Source organism: Bubalus kerabau, chromosome 15 (assembly GCF_029407905.1).
Source record: "Bubalus kerabau isolate K-KA32 ecotype Philippines breed swamp buffalo chromosome 15, PCC_UOA_SB_1v2, whole genome shotgun sequence".
In the NCBI taxonomy this organism is placed as follows: domain Eukaryota; kingdom Metazoa; phylum Chordata; class Mammalia; order Artiodactyla; family Bovidae; genus Bubalus; species Bubalus kerabau.
The window spans coordinates 29,379,001-29,393,101 of NC_073638.1; the positions used below are offsets into that span (position 1 = coordinate 29,379,001).

The following is a 14,101-nucleotide window of genomic DNA, read 5'->3' on the forward strand; positions in this document are numbered from 1 at the left end:
TTACTTGCTTACTGCTTGTCTTCCCTATTAGAATATAGGTGAGCGTGGAACACAACGTATATTTTATTCCCCACTGTATCCCAAGTGCTTAGTACAGTCCCTGGAGCAAAGAATATACCAAACATGTACAAGTGAATACATGAATGAGTGCCCTCACTATTTTCAGTGCAAACTGTCTAGCTTTTCTTTTAACTTGCAAATCGGTATAAGACTCCTCAGACTAAAAGCTAAAGATTTACCCTTAACTTTCTCTTCCTCTTGCAGCTGCAGCCCTGTTGCTTCTTCCCTTACTTGACCAAAGAGTGGATTGTCTGTCTAGACCTCATCCACTCCCACTCTGTGTAACAGCTCTCACTAGTACCATGAATGACCTCTTTGTTTTTAAATCCACAGACATATGCTCCACTTCTCAGCCTACTTGACCTTTCTACAGCCACACTTCCTCAATTTCGTTCCACAGAACACTGGTCCCTTGAGTGGCTCTAATGAAAAAGTGTGTTCCTGTTCCTCCTATTAAACACCTTTCTAGCATCCTGTGCTTCAACTCTGCAGCATTTAGCTCACTTGCAGTTAATTTGTTTAATTAGTTAATATCTGACTTTTCTGAGAAATGCAGGTTCTTGAGGGCAGGGACCCTTATCTGATTTTTACTGAATAGTCCCATATTCTAGAATATAAAAGATGTTTGTTGAATTAAATGAACGAATGAATATGTTGCCCTCAGGGGAAATCACAATGTGAATATATTAAATGTAAAATCCTACACAGAAGAAATGTGTTCAAATTTATTTAGATCAGGATTTTCCAAACTCAATTGCCCATAGCTCTCTTTGTTCTCTCACACTCCCAGTAGAATACCAGCAAACATCCTGGGGGAATTTATAAAACACACATGGGAACATGTTACTCTCCAGTGTTACATATTGCTGAATAATCACTGTTTCTCCATATCTTCCTCACCTGACTCCTAAGGACTCCACTTTTCCTGATTCTCTTTTTTTCCTTCGCAGATGATCTCACCCATCATGAAGTCACCAGGCATTCAGTGTGTTGTTAACCACCGATTGTATAACCCCCAGGCTTGTGTCCCATCTAGTGACTAGATACATCTATCCTGGCTGCCTCGCTAGCCTTTCATCCTGTGTCTAACCCCCGCAACCTCCCGGACCTTCTTGTATTGTATATCTTGGTTAATGGTATCGTCATTCATCTAAGACAGAAACCTAGAGGTCTAAATTAAATTGATCAACTTTATTTCAGAAATACTGTTTATAACTTGGGCTTCTCTGGTGGCTCAGGTGGTAAAGAATCCTCATGCAATGCAGGAGATCCAGGTTCAATCGCTGGGTGCAGAAGATCCTGTGGAGAAGGAAATGGCAGCCCACTCCAATATTCTTGCTGGGAAACCCCATGGACAGAGGAGCCTAGTGAGTCCAAGGGGTCGTGAAGAGTTGGAGGCGACTGAGCAATGCAGCACACATGCCTGGTAGCTCAGCTGGTAGATTCTGCCTGCAATGCGGGAGACCTGGGTTCAATCCCTGGGTTGGGAAAATCCCCTGGAGGAGGGCAACCCACTCCAATATTCTTGCCTGGAGAATCCCCAAGGACAGAGGAGCCTGGCAGATTACAGTCCATGGGGTCCCAAAGAGTTGGACATGACTGAGTGACTAAGCAAAGAACAGCCTATGTGGAAATACTGAGACACATTCTGGGGATAGAACAATAAAACAATAAACCAGTAATTATAATTATGTGTAATAAGGGCTATTATAGAGGAAGTAGACCAAGTTGCCTGCAAGAGTCAGCAGGAGGGGGCACATAACTGGCAGGGTTTTCCAAAAGAAATTAAACTGAGACAGAGGTATGAGTCAGAATTAGCCAGATGAATGGGGAGGGGAGAATGAGAAGCCTGGAGGCAAGACGCAGTTTGGCACATTTGAAATAAAAGTAGTTCCAGTTGGCAAGAGAACAGAGCTGTGGGGAAAGATGAGGCTGGAGAGAGGTGGGCAGGGCCAGATCATGCAGGTCTTGTAGGTCAGACAGAGTCTGTAGTTTACCTGAGGGCAATGGAGAAATCATTTAAGCAGGGAATCAGAAGCTCAAATGCCTTCAGGGGAAGGCAGGTGGCCTAAATCAATGTCCTAGAGGAAGCAATGGGGCCCACAAAGACTGCCAGAGTCCACACTCCCCTGAAAGCACTCAAAACTCAAAAGTTTTGAATTTTAAAACTGTGACCTGGACAAGAGCCACAATCACACTTTTTTTCTTTTTTAATTATTTGGCTGTGCCAAGTTTTAGTTGCGGCATGTGGGGTCTGTAGTTGCAATATATGGGCTCTTAGTTGTGACATGTGAAATCTAGTTCCCTGACCAGGGATAGAATCTGGGCCTCCTGCATTGGGAGGGCGGAGTCTTAGCCACTGGACCACCAGGGAAGTCCCTGCATTTGTTTTTTAGAAAAAGAAATTAGATGCATGGAATGAAGCTAGGCAAGAGGCAGGAAGGTCAGAAGGCAGTCCAGGTGAGAAATGAAGGTTTGAGTGGGAATCAAGTGTGGAGGGAGAGAAGTGGTAGGTTCTAGAGATATTTAGGAAGAAGAATCACCAGGCCTTGGGGTAAATTTGATCTGTGGCTAAGGGATGATGAATTTTATAATTTTATATTTTATGTCATGACAAGAAAAATTTAAACAAAAATTTTCTTTGCCCATTTGAGCTTCCTCCTTTCCCTTTGGTATGTATTGTGTATCTATATTAACTAGATCTCCTTAGGAGATAACATCTTTCTTGATCTCATCAAGGGTCACAACTCCTTAGGAGATATCCTTCCTTCTTACTTAAATATAGCCACAGCGACCCATAATCTGGATTGTGTAAATTGCCAATAATATATCATTTAATATAATAGAGCCCTCTGTCTCAAAAACTGATATAACTGTGTTTTGACCTTTAATGGGCTGAACTGTTCTAAGCACTTTCTGAGAGGCTGTTCCCAAGTTATACTTTGGCTCAAATAATTATTTGTCAACAGGGAGAAATCAAGATTTGTTTATTACTGTTACTGTTGCTATTGCAAAATGAGGATTCTATAGGACAGTGAAAGAGATGGCAAATAGGTCAATGGTAAGAACAGCCAAATGGAAAGAAACACAAAGAATTAAAAAGATGAGGGGTTAAAAGAAGATGCAATTTAAAAAAATTGTATTTGGGCTTTTGACCTTGATACTGAGTCATGAAGGCAAATTAAAAGCCTGAAAGTTCAAACTGGAGTTCCAGTAAGCAACGCCAGATTAAACACGCATTTAATTCCACTTCCTTTCGAAACTCTACTAAAATGACAGAAAAGAGACTGAAAAAACAAAACCAAACCAAACACTGCTTAAGAACAAAGAGAACAAGAGAGGAGAGGAACGATGACCAAATTAGCAGAACCAGGGAAGTGGCTTCCTAAACTGACAGAGAAAGCCAAGAAGCAACTTGGATTTCCACCCCACAACTTGCAAAGGCTCAGGAACTGATGACATTGGTACCTCTCGAAGTTGTGGAGAGGAGGGACTATGAACAGGAGATGGATTGAGAGTCTGGTTAAAATGCTGTTAGACATCCAGAATCGCTCACTGACCCCAAATGGCTGGGCAACCTCTCCTCTCATTCCAACAGAAAGCTGGAGGTCTTGTTTCTGGAGCAGGTAAAAGAGACAAAAACCTAAAGATACAGCCTTTAGCTGTTCCTCAAAGAAATAGCCCTGCAAGATCAGTAAAGTACCTCGATGATAAGCAAACACTCCCCTCCACCCATTCACCCCCACATAGACAACCAAGAACCACTAGATATCTGAGAATGTCCTCTTATATGAAGATGAGGCCAGAACAAATAGAAAAAAACTACTTACAGAAAACAGACTAGGTAGAAACCTGCCTCCTGTCTTCCTCTCTTCTATTCCCCTTCACTAATTTAGTCCCAAAGCCATGGGTATGAGCAGATAGATATCTATGAGGGCTTGGGAGAGGTGGTATTAAAGCAGGGTGGGCAGGACTTTTGTTGGGTGGAGACAGTGGTCATGACACTGGCAGCCAGGTATAGGCTGTTGAAGTCTAAGTAGAGTGACAAGGAATCCACATAGGTATTGAGCCCAAGTCGGGTAAAGAGAATATTTGCAGAGGGAGTGGGAGTGGCAGCAGCAGCTGCCTGCCAGGGTATTAGAAGTCAGATGAGTCAGACAGGCCATCAAGCATTGAGGATGCTGCTGCTGCTAAGTCATGTCCAGCTGTTTGAGACCCCATAGACTGCAGCCCGCCAGGTTCTTCCTCTGTCCATGGGATTTCCTAGGGAAGAATACTGGGGTGGGTTGCCATTTCCTTCTCCAGGGGATCTTCCCAACCCAGGGATCAAACCTAAGTCTCTTGCATCTCCTGTACTGACAGGCAGATTCTTTACCAACTGCATCACTTGGGAAGCCCAAAGCATTGAGGGGTAGGTGGCAATAAGCCCAAGCTTGGTGTCAGAGCCTGGGCAGGGCAAGGAGAGTATTTGTCCAGGAGAGGCAGGGGCAGCCATACAGTTTGGGAGATCAGAGTTTGAGCAGAGTAAGGAGTTATGTCCATAGCCAGTGTGCTTTGTTAGAGCCAAAAGGGAGGGAAGATGGCATCTGAATGGGGTGGGGGCTGGATGAGACAGTAGCACCAAACAGGTTATGGGTATCTAAGAAGAATAAGAATGGCTAGGATCCGGGAAAGGCAAGTATCTGTGAGTGGAGTTCTGGATACACACATTTTCTAGCTGTATCCGCTGCGAGAGAGCTTGGAAACAACAATGCGTGCACGCGTGCGTGCTGTCACTTCAGTGGTGTCCGACTCTGGCTGGCAACCCTACGGACCTCTGTCCATGAAATTCTCCAGGCAAGAATACTGGAGTGGGTTGCCGTGCCCTCCTGCAGGGGATCTTCCTGACCCAGGGATCAAACCCGTGTTTCTTATGTCTGCAGCATTGGCAGCCAAGTTCTTTGCCACTAACACCACCTGGGAAGCCCAGAAACAACAATACTCCAATGGCAATTAACACCTCTACTGCCCAAATCCTGGTGTCTAAATACCATCCTCAACTAAAAGAAACCTGGGACCCTTGAGGAAATGATTGATTCCAGAGTTGAGATAGGGAAAGTACAAGATAAACCTGGACCGTCTTTCTGTGTCAGAAATAAAGAGATTCTTAAAGAATAATGCAGACAAAGCAAAAGAATATAAAAGGGGCTTGACAGGGTCTCTTATTAACAAAATCTGAGCATCAAATAAATAATGACAGTCAAAGGTTATAATACATTGAATAAAATAGGAACCTATATGTCCATCAGATCAGATCAGATCAGTCGATCAGTTGTGTCCGACTCTTTGCAACCCCATGAATCGCAGCACGCCAGGCCTCCCTGTCCATCACCAACTCCCGGAGTTCACCCAGACTCACGTCCATGGAGTCAGTGATGCCATCCAGCCATCTCATCCTCTGTCGTCCCCTTCTCCTCTTGCCCCCAATCCCTCCCAGCATCAGAGTCTTTTCCAATGAGTCAACTCTTCGCATGAGGTGGCCAAAGTACTGGAGTTTCAGCTTCAGCATCATTCCTTCCAAAGAAATCCCAGGGCTGATCTCCTTCAGAATGGACTGGTTGGATCTCCTTGCAGTCCAAGGGACTCTCAAGAGTCTTCTCCAACACCACAGTTCAAAAGCATCAATTCTTTGGCGCTCAGCCTTCTTCACAGTCCAACTATCACATCCATACATGACCACAGGAAAAACCATAGCCTCGACTAGACGGACTTTTGTTGGCAAAGTAATGTCTCTGCTTTTGAATATGCTATCTAGGTTGGTCATAACTTTCCTTCCAAGGAGTAAGCATCTTTTAATTTCATGGCTGCAATCAACATCTGCAGTCATTTTGGAGCCCAGAAAAATAAAGTCTGACACTGTTTCCACTGTTTCCCCATCTATTTGCCATGAAGTGATGGGACCAGATGCCATGATCTTCGTTTTCTGAATGTTGAGCTTTAAGCCAACTTTTTCACTCTCCTCTTTCACCTTCATCAAGAGGCTTTTTAGTTCCTCTTCACTTTCTGCCATAAGGGTGGTGTCATCTGCATATCTGAGGTTATTGATATTTCTCCCTGCAATCTTGATTCCAGCTTGTGTTTCTTCCAGTCCAGCATTTCTCATGATGTACTCTGCATATAAGTTAAATAAACAGGGTGACAGTATACAGCCTTGACGAACTCCTTTTCCTATTTGGAACCAGTCTGTTGTTCCTTGTCCAGTTCTAACTGTTGCTTCCTGACCTGCATACAAATTTCTCAAGAGGCATATCAGGTGGTCTGGTATTCCCATCTCTTTCAGAATTTTCCACAGTTTATTGTGATCCACACAGTCAAAGGCTTTGGCATAGTCAATAAAGCAGAAATAGATGTTTTTCTGGAATTCTCTTGCTTTTTCCATGATCCAGCGGATGTTGGCAACTTGATCTCTGGTTCCTCTGCCTTTTCTAAAACCAGCGTGAACATCAGGAAGTTCACGGTTCACATATTGCTGAAGCCTGGCTTGGAGAATTTTGAGCATTACTTTACTAGCGTGTGAGATGAGTGCAATTGTGCGGTAGTTTGAGCATTCTTTGGCATTGCCTTTCTTTGGAATTGGAATGAAAACTGACCTTTTCCAGTCCTGTGGCCACTGCTGAGTTTTCCAAATTTGCTGGCATATTGAGTGCAGCACTTTCACAGCATCATCTTTCACGATTTGGAATAGCTCAAACTGGAATTCTATCACCTCCACTAGCTTTGTTCGTAGTGATGTTTTCTAAGGCCCACTTGACTTCACATTCTAGGATGTCTGGCTCTAGGTCAGTGATCACACCATCGTGATTATCTGGGTTGTGAAGATCTTTTTTGTATAGTTCTTCTGTGTATTCTTGCCATCTCTTCTTAATATCTTCTGCTTCTGTTAGGTCCATACCATTTCTGTCCTTTATCGAGCCCATCTTTGCATGAAATGTTCCTTTGGTATCTCTGATTTTCTTGAAGAGATCCCTAGTCTTTCCCATTCTGTTGTTTTCCTCTATTTCTTTGCATTGATCGCTGAGGAAGGCTTTCTTATCTCTTCTTGCTATTCTTTGGAACTCTGTATTCAGATGCTTATATCTTTTCTTTTCTCCTTTGCTTTTCACGTCTCTTCTTTTCACAGCTATTTGTAAGGCCTCCCCAGACAGCCATTTTGCTTTTTTGCATTTCTTTTCCATGGGAATGGTCTTGATCCCTGTCTCCTGTACAATGTCACGAACCTCATTCCATAGTTCATCAGGCACTCTATCTATCAGATCTAGGCCCTTAAATCTATTTCTCACTTCCACTGTATAATCATAAGGGATTTGATTTAGGTCATACCTGAATGGTCTAATGGTTTTCCCTACTTTCTTCAATTTAAGTCTGAATTTGGCAATAAGGAATTCATGGTCTGAGCCACAGTCAGCTCCTGGTCTTGTTTTTGCTGACTATATAGAGCTTCTCCATCTTTGGCTGCAAAGAATATAATCAATCTGATTTCGGTGTTGACCATCTGGTGATGTCCATGTGTAGAGTCTTCTCTTGTGTTGTTGAAAGAGGGTGTTTGTTATGACCAGTGCATTTTCTTGGCAAAACTCTATTAGTCTTTGCCCTGCTTCATTCCGTATTCCAAGGCCAAATTTGCCTGTTACTCCAGGTGTTTCTTGACTTCCTACTTTTGCATTCCAGTCCTCTATAATGAAAAGGACATCTTTTTTGGGTGTTAGTTCTAAAAGGTCTTGTAGGTCTTCATAGAACCATTCAACTTCAGCTTCTTCAGCGTTACTGGTTGGGGCATAGACTTGGATTACTGTGATATTGAATGGTTTGCCTTGGAAATGAACAGAGATCATTCTGTCGTTTTTGAGATTGCATCCAAGTACTGCATTTCAGACTCTTTTGTTGACCATGATGGCCACTCCATTTCTTCTGAGGGATTCCTGCCCGCAGTAGTAGATATAATGGTCATCTGAGTTAAATTCACCCATTCCAGTCCATTTCAGTTTGCTGATTCCTAGAATGTTGACATTCACTCTTGCCATCTCTTGTTTGACCACTTCCAATTTGCCTTGATTCATGGACCTGACATTCCAGGTTCCTATGCAATATTGCTCTTTACAGCATCAGACCTTGCTTCTATCACCAGTCACATCCACAGCTGGGTATTCTTTTTGCTTTGGCTCCATCCCTTCATTCTTTCTGGAGTTATTTCTCCACTGATCTTCAGTAGCATATTGGGTACCTACTGACCTGGGGAGTTTCTCTTTCAGTATCCTATCATTTTGCCTTTTCATACTGTTCATGGGGTTCTCAAGGCAAGAATACTGAAGTGGTTTGCCATTCCCTTCTCCAGTGGACCACATTCTGTCAGATCTCTCCACCATGACCCACCTGTCTTGGGTTGCCCCACGGGCATGGCTTAGTTTCATTGAGTTAGACAAGGCTGTGGTCCTAGTGTGATTAGATTGACTAGTTTTCTGTGAATATGGTTTCAGTGTGTCTGCTCTCTGATGCCCTCTTGCAACACCTACCGTCTTACTTGGGTTTCTCTTACCTTGGGCGTGGGGTATCTCTTCACGGCTGCTCCAGCAAAGCACAGCCAATGCTCCTTACCTTGGACCAGGGGTCAGCGGCTGCGATGGGCGTGCTAAAGCGCAGGCAGCTGCAACGGGCGCACTACTGATATAAAAATGAATAAATAAATGAATGGGTAGAAGAGAAAAATTTTCCTTACTTTTAGAATGACAACTAATAAATTAAAAGGAATAATATATTGAAAAATCACCATTTGGCAACCATCATAGTAAAAAATTCATTAAGCCAAAGAAACTAATGAGTAGAAGTTTGAAGAGGAACAGGATATATACGCAGTCTCAAAGTAGCTCTGCACAAAATGTTTACTAAATTACATGGGGCAAAAGAGTAACTTCACATGGAGAAACCTAGCAGATACCACTTTAACCAGGTGATCAAAACAATCTCAAAACTGGGACACATTGAAACCGATTATTACCTGGGCATTAACTGACGCATGTGTGTGTGTGTGTGTGTGTGTATGTGGTTAGTTGTGTCCAATCTTTGTGACCCCACGGCCTGCAGCCTGCCAGGCTCTTCTGTCCACGGGATTTTTCCCAGCAAGAATACTGGACAGGGTTGCCATTTCCTCCTGCAGTACTGGCGGCACCAGTGGTAAAAAACCTGCCTGCAGGAGATGCAAGAGACACAGGTTCGATCCCTGGGTCAGGAAGATCCCCTGGAGAAGGGAATGGCAACCCACTCCAGTATCCTAGCCTGCAAAAATCCCATGGACAGAAGAGCCTGGCAGGCTGCAGGCCGTGGGGTCACAAAGATTGGGCATGACTGGGCGCGCACATGCAGGTGCAGGCCTCCACTATTACCTGAGAGGCGATAAGGACACATCATCACTTCACGATGTTCTTGCTCCCAAAAAGCATAACCTGAATTCAGTCATGAGGAAACTCCAGCTGAGGGACATTCTATTGTCGAGATCACGAAAGCCAAAGAAACAGTGGAATAATTGTTTTAGACTGAAAGAAACTAGAGACATGACAATAAATGCAGTGTATGGTCCTGGATTGGATCCTTTGTTATTAAAGGCAGCGTTGGGACAACTGGAGAAATTTAACTGGGGTCTGTGGATTAGATGGGGCTTCCCTGGTGGCTCAGAGGTTAAAGCATCTGCCTCCAATGCAGGAGGCCCGGGTTTGATCCCTGGGTTGGGAAGATCCCCTGGAGAAGGAAATGGTAACCCACCCCAGTATTCTTGCCTGGAGAATCCCATGGACGGAGAAGCCTGGTAGACTACCGTCCATGGGGTCACAAAGAGTCAGACACGACTGAGCGACTTCACTTTCACTTTCACTTTGTGGATTAGATGGCAGTCATGTATCAGTATTAATGTGTTGATTCTAATGATATTGTTAGGTATATCTTGTTTGAGGAAATACTCAAGTACTGGGAATGATGGGTATGACACCCATCATTGGCAATTTACCCATGTTGGCAATTTACTCTCGAATGATTTAAGAAAAATTTTCTTTAAACTATTCTTGAGGGGACTTCCCTGGTGGTCTAGTTGTTAGGACTCCTTGCTTCCACTTAGGGGTCATAGGTTTGATTCCTGGTTGGGGAAATAAGATTCCACATGCTGCATGACACAACCAAAAAGCAAAACAAAACAATCTATTCTTGTCTTTTTTTTGAAAATTTAGACTTCTCTTACAATAAAAAGAGAAATTAAATTAAAAATATATCACTAATATCCTCAGAGAAATAAGTAGCTATCAAATTAATGAAACAAGAACAGACACTATGAAAAGAAACACTCAAACAAAAAAGAACCCTTGCAAATTAAAAATATGGGTGCCCCAGGACACTTCCGGGTGCCCAGACTCTGTCACTGGGCCCAGCCCAGGGTCTCTAGTCGTGAGTAAGGAGGCATGTTGAGATGCAGCTTGGAAAACCAGGACGCTCAAACCAGACAACTGCAAGATGCTGTCACAAATGTGGAGAAACATTTTGGAGAGCTGTGCCAAATCTTTGCTGCTTATGTGCAGAAAACTGCCAGACTGCGAGACAAAGCGGACCTCCTGGTGAATGAAATCAACATATATGCCTCTACTGAGACCCTGCATTTAAAGCAGGGCCTGAAAAACTTTGTTGACGACTTTGCCAAACGTCGGGATTATTGACGAGCTGAGCTTGAAAGACTTGAAGCGGAAGTAATTGAACCTTTGAAAGCTTATGGAACCATTGTAAAAATGAAGTGAGATGATCTCAAAGCAACATTAACAGCAAGGAATCGAGACGTTAAACAATTAACTCAGTTAGAAAGAACACATCAGAGAAACCCATCTGATTGACATGTTATTTCGCAGGCAGAAACTGAATTACGAAGAGCTACAATGGATGTGACCCGAACCACTCGTCATCTGGAGGAAATTACCGACAATTTTGCAAAGCAGAAAATAAAGGATATAAAGACTGTATTTTCAGAATTTATCACTATCGAAATGTTACTTCACAGAAAAGCTTTAGAGGTCTACACTGCTGCCTACCAAAATATACAAAAGATTGTTGAAGAAGATTAGAGGTTTTCTGACATTCTCTATATCCACAAGATTATTCATCCCATTTAGATACTGTAAGAGCAAATTCAAAGTTACCTCTTCGGAGATCATTGTCAGCTAAGCGTGTATCTGGAACAGGACAGGTATTGACCTCTCCACTAAGAAAGGATCAACAAACAGAAGATGATGATGAAGAGGATGAAGATTTAGATGTTATAGAAGACGAAAATTAAATTTCTTAAATAAACTTTGCATTTCTATTTTCATCTTAAATGACCTGGAATCCAGAATTACTAAAATTGTAAAGCATAATACTGGCTTGATACGTTAAACCTCAAAATTAAATCCTATTGGGAATTTAGAAATTATTAAAGAAAATTTATGCCAACCAAAAAAAAAAATATGATAGCAGAACTTTTTTGTCTACTTACAAACTGTCACGATAGTAAAGTATTGCACATTTATTGACTACTTTCCCCACACTGCACATTTCATGACTGTGACTCATTTATTTTACAACTGGAAGTTTGTACCTTCTAATCTCCCTCAGCTATTTCTTTCCTCCCCCCACCCTCTTCAACTCTGGCAACTACCTGTTTATTCTATCTGTGACTGTTTCTAGTTTGTTATGTTTATTCATTTGTTTTGCTTTTTAGATTCCACATATAAGTAAAATCATACAGTATTTGTCTTTCTCTGTCTGATAACAGAAATTAAAAAAAAAATTCACAACAGAAAGCTTGCAAAACAAGTTTGAGGAAATCTTACAGGAAAAATTATAAAGATAGATAATAAACGGGTTAAAAAGCAAAAACAAAACAAGCCCCATAATAATTGGGTTAGACCAGGGGATACAACATCTGAATAATAGGTACTCAAGAAAGAGAACAGAGAAATCAGAGAGGAGGAAGTTATTAGATGAACAGTTAAAGAATTGAAAGACGTTACTTTCCACATTGAAATGTCCCACCTAGAGCCAGCACAGTGAGTGAAAACAGACCCACAATGAGAAATATTACATCTTCGAGGTACACCAGAAAATCTGGGATAAAGAGAAGAACAGATCCGAGAAAGGAAACAAAACTAATTAAACATAGAGAAAGACTTAGGAATCCAAATGATTTGAGACTTATTAGCAGCCACACAGAACTCGAAGGCAGTGAAGAGATATCTTTAATATTCGCCAGTCCAGGTTCGATGCACGATACTGGATGCTTGGGGCTGGTGCACTGGGATGACCCAGAGGGATGGTATGGGGAGGGAGGAGGGAGGAGGGTTCAGGATGGGGAACACGTGTATACCTGTGACAGACTCATGTTGATATATGGCAAAACCAATACAATATTGTAAAGTTAAAAAATAAAAAAAATAAAAAGATTCTGGGGAAATATTACTTATAGCCTGCTGCTGCTGCTGCTAAGTCGCTTCAGTCATGTCCGACTTTGTGTGACCCCATAGATGGCAACCCACCAGCTCCCCCGTCCCTGGGATTCTCCAGGCAAGAACACTGGAGTGGGTTGCCATTTCCTTCTCCAATGCATGAAAGTGAAAAATGAAAGTGAAGTCGCTCAGTCGTGTCCGACTCCTAGTGACCCCATGGACTGCAGCCTACCAGGCTCCTCCGTCCATGGGATTTTCCAGGCAAGAGTACTGGAGTGGGGTGCCATTGCCTTCTCTGACTTACAGCCTAGAACCCCCCAATATAGCCCAGCTATCCATGATGTAGGAAAGCAAAGACATTTTCAAGCATGCAAATTCTTCAAGAATTAATTTCCCAACTACAGGAAATGGTGGCTGTATTCAAGAAGTTATTGAGGGATGTACTTCACCAAAATGAAGAAATAAACCAAGGAGGAAAACATGGGCTGAAAAGACACAGCTCAGAGAAAAGTGAAGGGTATCTGAGGATGATGGTGAAAAGAAGTCCTGGGCAGACACTGTGCACTTGGGGCCACAACAACCAGTCCAGATTGGAGTGGGTCCAGAGACTCCCGGAGAGATGTTGCCAAAACGAAAGCACTAGAACATCCAAAACACTTAATGTATTGAGTGAGGATTTCATAGTGGGGCGGGGGGGGATGTTTGGAGCTGAATTAATATGTACCTAGAAACTAAGCGTTCAAACAAATAAACTGAAAAGATAATTATTAACTTCCAGGAAGCAAAAAGTTTTGCAAGAAAGGAACACTAATATGACATTATATGACTCATTTATGAGCAGTATTTACAAAGCCTTAATGACTTAATAAGGCTTCCCAGGTGGCTCAGTGGTAAAGAATCCGCCTGCAATGCTGGAGAGGTGCGTTCGATCCCTGGGTTGGGAAGATTGCCTGGAGAAGGAAATTTGGCAACACATTTCAGTATTCTTGCCTGGAAAATTCCATGGACAGAGGAGTCTGGCAGGCTACAGTCCATGGGGTCGCACGACTTAGCGACTAAACAGCAATGACAATGACTTCATAATCTTAATAAGTCTAAATAACTAAAATTATGATATAATTATATTAGGGAATGAGGAATGGGACATATGAACCAGTGGTAATGGTGGTGGTGTGTAAGTGTAAAAGAGAGATAAATCTTCATCTTCCATAGCAGGGAAGCCAGTAGAAAATATGTGAAACAGAAAAATCAGTAAGTAGCAGTATAACCATGTTTTTCAAAATATGCTGGAAAATACAAAGGAATCAGTTAAAAGAGTAAAACGTGAGGCAAGAAAATGGGTTGGAGGGAGCAAGAGACTACTATTTTTGTTTCTTGTAATAAGTCTTGCAAAATGTTTAAACATAGAAAGAAAACCAAAAAAATAGAAAGGGAATTGTCTGGCAGTCTGGTGTTTAGGACTCGGTGGTTTCACTGCTGTGGGCCCAGGTTTGAGCCCTGGTGGGGAACTAAGATCCCACAAGTGTGCATGGCTGGGGAAAAAAAAAAGAAGG

At 42.5% G+C, this 14,101-nt stretch overlaps 1 long non-coding RNA gene, 1 other non-coding gene and 1 pseudogene across 2 annotated transcripts; 2 read left to right on the forward strand and 1 right to left on the reverse strand.

Annotated features, from left to right (window-relative positions):
• Positions 1 to 1,182: 1,182 nt before the first annotated feature.
• On the reverse strand, positions 1,183 to 4,000 carry LOC129628092 (uncharacterized). Its single transcript, XR_008702721.1, has 3 exons — positions 3,891 to 4,000; positions 3,529 to 3,677; positions 1,183 to 1,509 (listed from the first exon to the last, which is right to left on the reverse strand). It is a non-coding gene; the product is annotated as an uncharacterized LOC129628092 (long non-coding RNA).
• A 5,750-nt stretch (positions 4,001 to 9,750) lies between these two features.
• TRNAW-CCA (transfer RNA tryptophan (anticodon CCA)) lies at positions 9,751 to 9,822 on the forward strand. Its single transcript has one exon. It is a non-coding gene; the product is annotated as a tRNA-Trp (tRNA).
• Positions 9,823 to 10,538: 716 nt separating this feature from the next.
• On the forward strand, positions 10,539 to 11,510 carry LOC129628825 (CBY1-interacting BAR domain-containing protein 1-like; annotated as a pseudogene).
• Positions 11,511 to 14,101: the final 2,591 nt, after the last annotated feature.